We start from the raw sequence: 12,519 nt of genomic DNA, 5'->3' as shown, positions 1-12,519 counted from the left end.
GCTTCCGGTGGCTAGTGAACATCCGCGTTGGGTATCTCGTCCTCCGGATGAAGAATCAATGCCACATAGAGCCTTATCTCCCTTGCCGCTTTGCTCATCAGTTCGGCTACGACCAACTGTATGTCGGGAATCCGAGCCGTAGCCTACAGGTTAAGGGAGGACTGATTGATGGCGTACGAGCGTGGTTGTGGACTATGGTGGGCTGCACTGGAGCCCATTTTGCTCTCCCTTCATATAGGCGTAAGCCGCTGACTACTTTTCTCAACTGCAAGTGGTTCCTTTCCGCCTATGAATCCATCAGTGTGAGGAGCCTCTCAGAGTTACAGTCCGAGTACTCAGTCCGGGCTGCTATGATGGCTGGTCGCAGGGCTGAGCTTGCTCAGAAGCGGAGAAAAGGGCATGCCAAATCTCTTCTCACAGATGATGAAGAGCTTCTCCCTACGGGTGACGAAGACGAGACTTCCGATGAAGAATATGTGGATGCGGATACCGAAGGAGGGGATTTTGATATCGGTTTGTCCTGCCTCTTTGATTCTCCTTCTCCATTAATAACAGCTCTTGTCCATTTAATGAAATGGCTATTGTTACTTTAGGTAGGACAGCCGACGATCATGAGCCGCCGGCTCCTACACACGTTGAAACGTGTGACAGGCCTGTGCATGACCGACCCTTTGGTCCTCGGAGGGTTGGTGCCCCGAAGAGGAAGAAGACCGCTCATAAGCCCCACGACGGTCAGCGCCCTTACGGAGCGGACTTAGGAAGCACCGCTGATGGAGGGGAAGGTAACATTTTATTGCCATTGCTTTAAAGCTGTTTACCTTTTGGGATTTGTAACCATGTTCCATGCTCCAGGTTTCTTCGAAGAGGGTGAACTCCCACCGGGTTCGGTATCTCCTGGTGCTGATAACATGGATTGCTTTATGCAATAGATGTGCGACGCCCTTCATGATGGGTCTTTGGGCATCGATCTAAACATCGATCTTGAGCAGATGAATAATGTTGAGCCCCCAGTCCCATATTCAGGTATATCTACATCCAATGTTACTTTCCTCAAGCATGGGGAAGGAAGATCTTCCGTTTTTGCTGAAAGTATTTTCTCGAGCTTTCCTCATCTTTTAATATTCAGGTTACCCTGCAGGTGTTGCGATGGACAGGCCAAGATTCTCGAAGCCCGATGCCGGCTTATTAGCTGACATGCTGGCTGAGCAGACTTCCAGAGGAACCGAGAGACCATTCTTTGGGAATGATTCATCCAACGGTATATGTCTGATTCCTTTCCTCTTGCCTGATCTTTTATCTGGCTAACGAATGATTAATTATTGCAGCGCCAACCATTGGGATTAGCCCGATATCGATCCCTGGCATATCCAGCTTGCCTCGGAGTGACGGGCTCGCATGTACGCATACGATTTGGGGATATCGTACTTCTCATATGACTCCTGGTATTCCTCAGATGCCTACGGATGATGGATCTACAGGTATGCAGATGACTTTATTATCCCAATCCTCCTTATTTGTCTAAATTTTCATTTTGACTAATAAGAGGGTGCCACCATAGGACCAGCCGCTTGGGCCGATACTCTTATGACTCTTGGCATTCCGACTGCATCTGAGGACGGGGGAATTGCAGGTATGCATGAGATCTTCTTGTTCCGGTTCTCCTTATTTGTCCAAATTTTCATTTGGCTAATATAGGAATGTAACTATAGGACCGGCCGTTGAGCCTGATACTACTACAGTTCCCGGGGCTGAAAGCCTGCATAGAAGTAGTGCCTCCCCGCCCTTACCGAGTGATATGAGCAATCCGCCTGCAGTGGTTGATATACCCTCTATGACTACTTCTGCCACTGTCTCAGAGCCTGTCGGACCTCAACCTGAGGGGACGTCCGTTGGCGTTGGTATGCTCGGAACTCGCCTTTTGAATTTCCTTATCGTATTCGATAATCCGCTGAGTTTCTATGTTGTTGCTTGTAGGATCTCGATCTTCCCTATACGAGCGTGTCCGCATCCTTTTGGTCGATACTGTTCCTGACAGGGAGGCTTTTCGTACGGACCTCAGCTTCTTCACCGCCTTTTATAACGGCCTGATCGAGAAGCTTCTTCACAGAGGAAGCGGCTTCGATCAGTTCCGGCGTTCCTTTTCTCGCCACATGATGATGATGAGGGAAGAAGGATACCCGGAGTTGGCCGATTCCTTCACTGCCGATTTCGCCGCCCTGGAGTCAGAGATACGAGAGTTAAAGGAGTTGGAGGTTACCGGGGCTTCTTCTTTCGTGTCCTCTCAGTTGGAGCTTAGGATGGCACAGTGGCGTGACCTGAAATCTTCTATCGGATGCGAGCTTCAGTCACATGAGAGATCCATTGCGCAGCTAATGGCTAATGTGGCGAGGAAAGATACGGAGAGAGCTGAGCTACTACGCTCTTTGGACTCGAACCGCGAGGAAGCGACTAGGTTGAGAGAGGCCTTGAAGCACGCCGAGGAATCTGCCACTCTTATTGCAGATGACCTGGCTGGACTAGAGCGTTCTCGTGAACAGGCACTCGAGGAGCTCGGATCCACCCAGGAGATACTGATGAAGCTGAAGAGTGAGGCCGCAGAGATTCTAAGCCATTCTGAAGAATCTGCTCGAGCTAATCTGCAGGCGGAACTCGAGCGGAGTTATGTAAATAGACTCTTTAGTTTAAAGTCTCATATCCTCGAACGCCAACTGCCTTCGGGCTAACGAGCTTTTCATTGTACGCTTTTGACTCGGTCTATTAATAGAAACTCCGCATTTGCTTCTTTTGTGATCTTTCTGTACTTATTCTGAATGACAGATTTATGGGATTTTTGGCAAACCCCCAGCCCTCAACGGGTTTGATATGTCTTTACCGATTACCGTTTGAAATCGGACTAGCATGTGAATTATTAAAGCCCGTCTCACATGTAACGTTGTGCTAAGAAAATCGCTTTTCTTAGACTTAGTGCTATGACTTTGAATACATAGGCTTCGTCTTTTTCACGGGAATAGACTACCCGGCAACGCGTGTTAGGCGTTGACTTATCCCTACTTAGGCTTCGGGATAAAATTCTCCGTGCATCGAGTGCCCGGATTGGAAGTTGAGAATCGTGTCTTTTCTAAAAGCAAAGACAGACTGAGAAACGGGAGAGGAAGAATTTTATATTCTATCTCCCGGTGCTGAAGAGGAAGAATTCTATATTCTATCTTCGGCCGGAAAGGGAAACGGGAGAGGAAGAATTTTATATTCTATCTCCCGGTGCTGAAGAGGAAGAATTTTATATTCTATCTACAGCTGGAAAGGAAACTCGAGGTGGGATCTCCACCCCCAGAATCCGGAAGGATGAAACTAAGAGTGGGATCTCCACTCCGAGAATCGGAAGGTCCGAGGAGAGGAAGAATTTTATATTCTATCTCCCGGTGCTGAAGAGGAAGAATTTTATAGAGAGGGGATTTTGGTTTTGGTCCTAACTGTAGGAAGGTTTGACCAAGCAAAGGTTTGGGATGACCCTAACTGTAGGAAAGTATGATCACTCGATTTGAAAGTGGACCTCTCGTTCATTGGAGGAATCGAGAGGGGAATTTGGCTTTGGCCCTAACTTTTATAGGTTTGACCAGAAAGCAAAGAAAGTGGAATACGGGTAGCAAAGAAAACGCCAACTCGTATTATCACTCAAAGGGAGACTTTAATGCTAGGTGATTCTGACCTAACACGTTGAGTCTGAGAAATGCCAACAATGGGCAAATGGAAACGTTGGTGGATCCACTGTCGTTTAATTTGATCAGCGGATGGTTTGGTGAGGAAAGATTAACCTATCAGAGGATTAGATCTCATCTCACAAAAATAACTCATGAGAGTTAGAGTATTTTGATGAAAATAAGAAGAGACATTCTGACCTTCAGAGTTCGAATGTAGATTTCTTATTCGTCAATTCCACAATGACCGGGTTATCCCTAAGAATACCCATGTGGTATTCTTCCGGGAACTTCCCGATGCATTGGTTGTCCTGAAGATACTAAGGATAGTATTTTTTCAGGAATTTGCCGTTTATCGGCATCATGAGCTGGTCACCGTCCTTGGTGACAAGGCGATAGGCGCCACTCGAGTAGACTGTCTCCACTACGAATGGTCCCTCCCATTTGGGTTCAAATTTACCCTTCTTCTTGGAATTGAGGATTATCGGTCGGCGAGCAGTGAGGACCAGATCTCCTTCCTTGAAGCTTCTTTGTCGAACCTTTTTGTCAAAGGCTCGAGAAATTCTAGCTTGGTAAATTGGTAAAATTCAATGTGTTGTTGAGCTTCCAGGCGCTCTTCATCAAGCCTCTCGAGTTCTTCGAGGCGTTTCTGATGTTGTTCTTCGGTCGACATCTGGGTTGAAAGAGCGATCCGAAGAGATGGTATCTGGATTTCTAATGGAAGAACAGCTTCACATCCGTATACCAGTGAATACGGGGTCGCTCCCGTTGGTGTGCGCACCGTGGTCCGATAGGCCCATAGAGCTGCGCCAAGCTTGTCATTCCAGTCTCGTTTGTTAGTTTTCACGATCTTTGACAAGAGTTTGATGATAGTCTTGTTGAAGGCTTCAGCTAATCCATTCGCTGTAGGATTATAAGCCGTCGACGAGATGTCCTGAATTTTAAACTTTTCGCAGAACCTTATGAAGGCGTTGCTGACAAACTGAGGACCGTGGTCATGTATGATTCGTCTTGGAACTCCATACCTATAGATGATGTGGTGCTTGATGAATCCAATGACGTTGCTCGTTTTAACTTCCCTGAGCGGAACCGCTTCAGCCCATTTGGAGAAGTAATCGGTAATTGCCAGGATGAACCGGTCGCCTTTGACTGATGGGGGATTTATAGAGCCAACAATGTCCATTCCCCAAGTCTCGAACGGCCATGATGTGACCGAAGGATGCAGATGCTCCGGAGGTTGGTGCACATAATTCCCGTGCATTTGACATGCATTACACCGGAGGTTGGTGCACATAATTCCCGTGCATTTGACATGCATTACACTTTCGGGCATATGCAATTGCATCATTCATCATGGAAGGCCAAAAATACCCCATTCTTCTGATGCGATCGTAAAGCTTGGGACCAGGTTGGTGTGCGCCACACTCTCCTTCGTGTGCCTCCCTAAGGACCTCTTCAGCTTCTGCCACACTCTCCTTCGTGCGCTTCCCTAAGGACCTCTTCAGCTTCTTTGGTTGATAGGCAGCGCAATAGCAACCCATCGTACCCCCTGCGGTATAGCGTCCGATTCTCCGTATTGTAGTAGAATCTTGGAGCTCTTCGCCGGATTGACTCTCTTTCCTTTATATCTTCTGGTAAGATTTCATGCAAGACGTAGTCGATGATGGGGAAACGCCAATCTCGTGGTTCGAACCCGATTTGAGTAGCGTGCGCCTCTTGAACCTCTTCTTCCTTGGCATCTTCATTGTTGAGCGGTATCAAAAGTTGGTGAGTTCTTACCGTAACAAATTGCTCTGTTTCGGGAGGCTGCGCCAGTGATACGGCCAATGCGGCCAACGCGTCTGCATAGGTATTCTGTAGTCGTGGAATATGTTCGATAAAGAATCCTTCGAATGATTCCGCCATCTCCACTGCCATCTTATGGTATGGTATCAAATCTTGACTTCGGACTTCAGTTCTTACCGTAACAAACTGCTCTGCTTCGGGAGGTTGTGCCAGAGATACGGCCAATGCTGCTAACGCGTCTGCGTAGGTATTCTATAGCCGTGGAATATGTTCGATAAAGAATCCTTCGAATGATTCAGCCATCTCCACTGCCATCTTATGGTATGGTATTAAATCTTGGCTTCGAACCTCGTACTCTCCCTGAACTTGCTTGACTATTAGCTGAGAATCACCGAAAGCCTCGAGATACTCCACCCCCAGCTCCTTAGTGAAATTGAGTCCTATAATCAATGTGTTATACTCTGCTACATTATTCGAGCATGGCTCGGTTAACGAGTAGGCTCGAGGCATCACATGTTTTCCTGGGGAAACTAAAACCACTCCAACTCCGGAGGAGATTTTAGAACTTCCAGGAGCACTTGCTACATGAGTTGCTCGTGAAGCGCCGTCGAAGTATAAACGCCATACTTGTTGGTGTGAAGTCGCGTTGACTTCGTGGGTTTCATCAGATAGGTCGTCATATATCTCGGCGGTATCTGTAGTTGGATTGTCTGCCAGGAGATCACAGATGGCCTGTCCTTTTACTGACTTCTGTTGTTTAAAATGTAAGTCATATTGGGACAAGAGTAAGGCCCATTTTGCTAATCGCCAGCTCATGGAAGCTGGTTGAGTCATGAATACTCGAACCGGATTAACTTTAGAGATGACATAAATGGTCTGCCCGACCAGATAATGCCGCATCTTCTGAATAGCGAACACCGAGCTTGGAGAATGGTTGACATTTTCCTGAGAGGTTCGAGATGAACCGGCGGATGTAAGCCAACCGTCCTTGCAATCCTCTGAGTTCCTTGAGGTTTCTCAGAGGCTGCAATTCGTTAATCGCCTTTACCTTATCGGGGTCGATGTGAATACCTTTGGTAGTGACGACAAACCCCAGGAATTTGCCACTGGACATTCCGAGGAAAGACTTGGTAGGATTCATCTTCAATTAATGGGCTCGCATCAAGTCGAACATGGTCTTCAGGTCCTTAATGTGATCTTTTTTATCACGACTTTTCACGACCAGATCATCTACGTAGCATTCGACAGTCTTTCGGAGATGCTCCTGAAAGATCTTTGACATGGCTCGTTGATATGTAGCACCTGCTTTGACATAGCTCGTTGATATGTAGCACCTGCGTTCTTTAAGCCGAAGGGCATAACTGTGTAACAGAAGACACCGAGGGGCGTTCTGAATGCGGTGTGCTTTTCATCATCTGGATGCATCTTTATTTGATTATACCCAGAGAAACCATCCATGAAAGACATCCTCTCGAACCCGCACGTATTGTCGATGATAACATCCGTGATGGGAAGGGGAAAATCATCTTTTGGGCAAGCAGCATTGAGGTCCCAAAAGTCGATACAAATCCTGACCTTCCGGCGAGCCATTCTGGATGTTGCTCCTCCCGAACGAAGCCCGAGTCAATAAGCTTCTTAACTTCGGATTCGATCGCCTCCATCATTTGCGGACGAAACCGTCTTTGTTGTTGTTTGACAGGTTTGACATCCGTCTTGATATTGAGACGATGCACTGCTACGTTTGGATCGAGCCCTGGTATGTCTTCATAATTCCAGGCGAACACATCGATGTACTCCCTAATAAGAGAGATTAACTCCTCTTTCTCTTCGGGCGGGAGGCTGTCGCTAATGAATATAGGCTTCGGATTATCTTCGCTGCCCATATTTACCTGGAGTACTTGATCTTCGGTAGGAGGCTCTCTTTGCTCGAACCTATCACCATACTGCATGTTTAGTCTCGCCAAGGCTAGCATCGGAACCCCCAGCCGAAGAGTCGGAAGAGTACCCGTTTCTAGCCTTGTTAGCGATCTGATCAATGATTTGCCAGCAACATTCGTCGTCGGATGAGGAGACATAGCCAAGACCTCTTTTATGGCGATAATAATCATCGGGTTTTCCCTTCGGTACATAGGCCATTCGAGGTGGAACTCGTGGGCCTCGACCAAAGAAAAGACCTTCTCCGAGTGTGAAGTCATACCCATACTTTTCCATCATATCGCGTGCTTTTGCGTCATATCTAAATAGATGAGGGGCAGGTTTATCTTCATCGTCTTCTTCTTCTAAGAAGTGATCGGGTATTGGAGCTTCTTTTCCTTTGCCGTAGACGACTTCTTTTCCACTCCATGCTCCCGCGGGGATGACAAGCGTTGCTATGACAAGTGTTGCTCCGCATGGATCTTGTACCTGCTTTTTCGTCATGCAAAATGATTGAAGAGGCATATACAAATCAGGGTTATCATAAAGCTTTTTAGTGACATTATCAAGACACATCGAGTACTCTAAATCATCGTTTATTGATAGTTCTTCGGCAAGTTGCCAATTACAACTATTTTCCGATGATTTATCATCGTCAAGATTGATTACAATGGGTACAATGTCATTAAGTACAAAACCACCATCGTAATCAAACCCGGATTCGGTGTCAGCTTCATCTCCGCTGTCCGTTCCTTGGGTCGGTGATTCAGTATCGGATTCAGCGCCGTATAGAAGGGAATCGGTGAAATAGTTCTCCAATCCCTTAAACGGTTCATTATTTGAGTCTACGTACTTGAGGCATTGATGCAGAGTTGACGGAACTATAAGGTTACCGTGGATCCAAGGTCGACCTAACAGTAAGTTATAGGACGTTTCTGCATCAATCACATAGCAAGTAACTTCTGATTTTAAATCCCCGATCTGGCATTTGATTCGAATCTTCCCCAAGGGTCTAGACCCGCTAGTGTTGAATCCGTAAATCGTCGTGCCAGTGGAGGCTAATTTGCTTATCGGGATTCCGAGATGATGCATCAATCGGAATGGCATGATGCTAACAGCAGAACCCGGATCAACTTGGATCCGGTTGACCATGCTGGAGCCAATGTGCCCTGTGAAATACAACGGCCGATCATGCTTTGAGTTCTTCGTCTGCATGTCTTCCTTGGTGAAAGAGATGCATGGAAAATGATGCGCCGCGAGATTGCAGTGCTGAGTTGACGGTTCTGGTTCTTCAGGAGATGGCTTGATTCGAGTTAGAAAAGCTTCAGAGTCGCTCAAGGCCTCTTGTAGTGCTTTCCTTGTATCTTTGGACAGACGCAATAGCTCGTACAGGGTTATCCTAGCCGGGATGTTGGCCAACTGCACCATGATGTCGAAATGGGGTGGAGAGTTCGCATTTCCCGGTTTGTCTCTTCCAATCGGATGATTGAATCGAGACTGCCTCGGGTTTTGGGCCTCTTGGCGTAAAGGTTCTTTCCCTTTCTCCTTCTGCTGGACTTTCTCCGTAGCTATAGGCGTTGGGGGAATTGCTGCAATTCCTAGTTCCGCCAATGTTTTGGAAGGAGGGGTTTTGGTACCTAATTGCTCGAAAGCATCCGGGTACCTGTAGTGATACTCATTCCCGCTTCGGGTCGCAAAGGCCTCCTGTTCATCTTCAGAAAGCGGGAAGGCGGGGATTTCTTCGTCGTCTTTTCCTGGAATAGCAGAAGCTCCATAACAAGACTTACCTTTCCCTTTTGACTTTTTCTTGGAAGAGGTTCCAGTCCATTGTTCGTCTCCGATCAAATCTGGATGAACCCAAAGAATTTCGCCATTAGGGGCTGTGTGTGGCACAAGTCCTTTCTGGCGTTGCTTGTGAGGATCATCGTTCACCGTCTTCACTGCTGCCTTTATTACTGGCTCAAGCTGGAACTGGTTCAAGGGAAAAGAGCCGAAGCTAATCGTCACTGCATTCGCACCCACTTTCTTCTCCTTCGGCTGCTTCATGGTGATGACCCCGACATCGATTAGAGCTTGGATCTTGTCCTTAAGGGCATAGCACACCTTGGTAGGATGATGCACCGCTCTGTGAAATGCGTAATACTTTGGATCATTGACTCTTTTGGCATCTTCTTGATCCTGGACCGGAGGCAATTTGATCTTATTATTCTCAATGAGGTACTTGAAGATACCGGGAACTTCATCCTCTCTGAACGAATAAACTTTCGGGAACTTCGGCTCCGAGGCTTTTGGCTTCGGGGTCTGCTGTTGCCACCTTGATTGTTGAGGCGCCTTTTGTTGCTGCTGTTGCGGCTGCGCTTGTACTTCGAACGTTTGATTCGCATCCACAGTATTTGCATGTGCTTTCCCTTTACCCCTAGGGATAAAGTTCGGTTGCGGGGCATTGTTAGCTATTTGACCCCTTTCCGCCTTCTTCCTTTTGAGGAATCGTTCGGCTCGTTCTCCTTGCACCTTCAGGTCCTTCCAGGTCTTAGGTGGCGCCATTCCCATAGCTTCGAGGATATCCAAGGAAAGATTGTTATGACAGGTCTCGAGGATGAAATCTTCACTGACCGGATCCCTACAATTCATCGCTTTATTTCGAAACCTCTTCACAAAGTTTTCGACTGTCTCACCGTTCTTCTGTTTCTCCTCAAACAGAGTGCTGATTGAGACCTCAGTGTCGTCGTCGAAGAAGTTCGTCAGAAACATGTCCTCCATGTCGTCCCAACTACTGATGCTCCCCGGCTTGAGGCGACGATACCAATCGAAGGCCGCTCCGCGAAGAGTGCCAACGAATGACCGTACCATCAAGGGTTCATTGCCGGAGATTATTCCTAAGTGAGACTTGAAATATATTAAATGTTGGGTAGGGGAACCATTTCCATCAAACGGCGTAAAGTTGATTAAATTAAACTTTGCCGGATATGGAATCGATTCCCACTCCCTTGGATATGGACATGGTATGCCGGACCTTGTTACCTCTTGAGCATTCATCAACGCGTTGATTTTGCTCTCCAAATCCTTCATCTTCTTGTCTTCACTCGTTTCTATCTTCGAGTGGCTTTGGGGAGAAATAACGTGGTCCTCTTTTGCATTATCATCTACAGGACCACCTCCATTGTCGTTATTGACAGGGGGGATAATTATGTTGATATCATTCCCTTCCCGTTCATTCTCATCTTGATTCTGATGATTGGGTCGAGTGGGCTCTTCTTGACGAGTTGTAAGAGCCGCGATATGCTGGTCATGCATCTCTCTCATCTGTTGCACGGTCATCTCCATCTCGAACTTGAAGGTTTCCTTCTGCCTAGCCAGGGCATCTTCGAGCATCTTGTTTACTTGTTCGGCGCTAATCATGAGTACTTCGCGGGGTTGCCCCTCGCTAGATATCGTGTTGTCCGATGCAATTGCAGAGCCGGCATCTGATCCTTCGTCTTCCGACGGCAATCTCGTCTGAACCCTACCATAGGTCCCTCGTGTAATGGTTCCGGACTGCAGATGAGTTAAATACCAAGGTACCAACGGAATTGACTCGGGATTGTCCCCTGTCGATGCTCCTTTGCTGGCCATGTTGATGGTGACCTTCGGGAATTCTCCGTCTTTGACTATCCTTCTTCTTCGCTGGAAATGCCTAGGCTTAGTCTCAGACGCTCCGGTGGAAATTCTCTTGAACACCGAAACTCTCCTTAAGGCTTCAGAGCAACAGCATTCTGATAACACCGCCTTGATGATGTTGGCACACGGACAGCGAGGCTCCGTGCAACAGCATTCTGATAACACCGCCTTGATGATGTTGGCACACGGACAGCGAGGCTCCGTGTCTCGTGCATTTCGCTTCCAAGACTTATTCGCACCCGCAGCTCTATAGTACAACTCATCAGTTTGATAACTGGAGCAACCTATAGAGTGTTGGCACGAGTTTCCAGGCATAATATTATCATCATCAGACGAATATGACGCTTTATTAGCGTTCTCAAAAGTCGCCCGTTCCAGTCTACGCTTTTGTGAACGTAAAAACTTAACGGGCTCTTGAACTTCGACACGCAACCCGATGCGGTCGGCAATAGGGGTTTTCCCTTTGTTGTTTTCCTGGGGGAAATTAGAACGACCCCCAGTCGGGTTTATCATTTGGGGACCTTTCAACGGACCCAATCGTTCTTTGATAGGTACTTTACCTCGATTCCCCGGTAAGGGACCGAGGCGACCTTTCAAAGGAACCTTGGACGTTGAAGGATCCGTGTTCTTACCTGACTCCACCGGAGGTGTGGGGGCAAGGGGAACAGGACCTGGATTTGGTGAAGGTTGGGCAGCAACATCTTCAGCTCTCGTCTTAGGCGCTGGCTTTGTCTTTGGTGCCCATACCTGCTTGAGCTTTGGCGGAGTCTTGACCGCCTCTTCTTTTTGCATCTCCTCCGCTTTCTGTAGGAGAGCTCGGGCATGCGCCAGCAATGCGCGGCGCTTCTTGATTCGCTCTTCGAGGGTCGAGCGAGTCCTCGTGACACGAATCCAATCATTCGCTTCTGTTTTGAAGGAGGAGTTGGTTACGTACCGTTGTTGCTCTAGGTGCTGTCTCGACTTGAGATCTTCATTGTAGCGGATCCCGTCCATAGGCTCCAAAGCCTTGGCCATCTGACGAGCAAGGTGTTGACGCCGTCTTTGGCGTGTTCTTTTTGATACAGCTGGAGCACCTTCAGTAGCTATCTTCTTGGCGGAGGAGAAGCCCAGATCTGCGATCTCGACCACGTTGGGCGACGCGGAGACGCCACATGGTGCGAGTGCAGCGATGGCAAGGGGCTCTTGGGTCTTGGAGCCAAGGGTCCCGCGAGCGATTCTGGAGGAGGATGCCTTCCTGCGCCTGCTCGGAGAGGCGGATCTGGAGGAGGAGGAAGAGAGGTATTCTTCGAACTTTTGTTGATCGAACTCGTATTCGATCTCTTCATTCACCCGGATCTTGAATGCCGGTTGCATCACGATGGCTTCGGTAGCGATGCCGTTGGCTCCCACTGTGGTCGCCAGCTTGTTTTCAGGAAAAGTTTCCTTCATCATTGATTTCATTAAACTTCAGTCGTTACAATGAATTCGA

The 12,519-nt window shown here is 47.8% G+C and overlaps 1 long non-coding RNA gene across 1 annotated transcript; it reads left to right on the top strand.

Annotated features, from left to right (window-relative positions):
- LOC109836098 lies at positions 1,444 to 1,778 on the top strand. Its single transcript, XR_002245828.1, has 3 exons — positions 1,444 to 1,478; positions 1,559 to 1,630; positions 1,710 to 1,778. It is a non-coding gene; the product is annotated as an uncharacterized LOC109836098 (long non-coding RNA).

This window comes from Asparagus officinalis, chromosome 4 (assembly GCF_001876935.1).
Source record: "Asparagus officinalis chromosome 4, Aspof.V1, whole genome shotgun sequence".
NCBI lineage: Eukaryota > Viridiplantae > Streptophyta > Magnoliopsida > Asparagales > Asparagaceae > Asparagus > Asparagus officinalis.
This window is presented reverse-complemented; position numbering and strand designations above follow the sequence as displayed.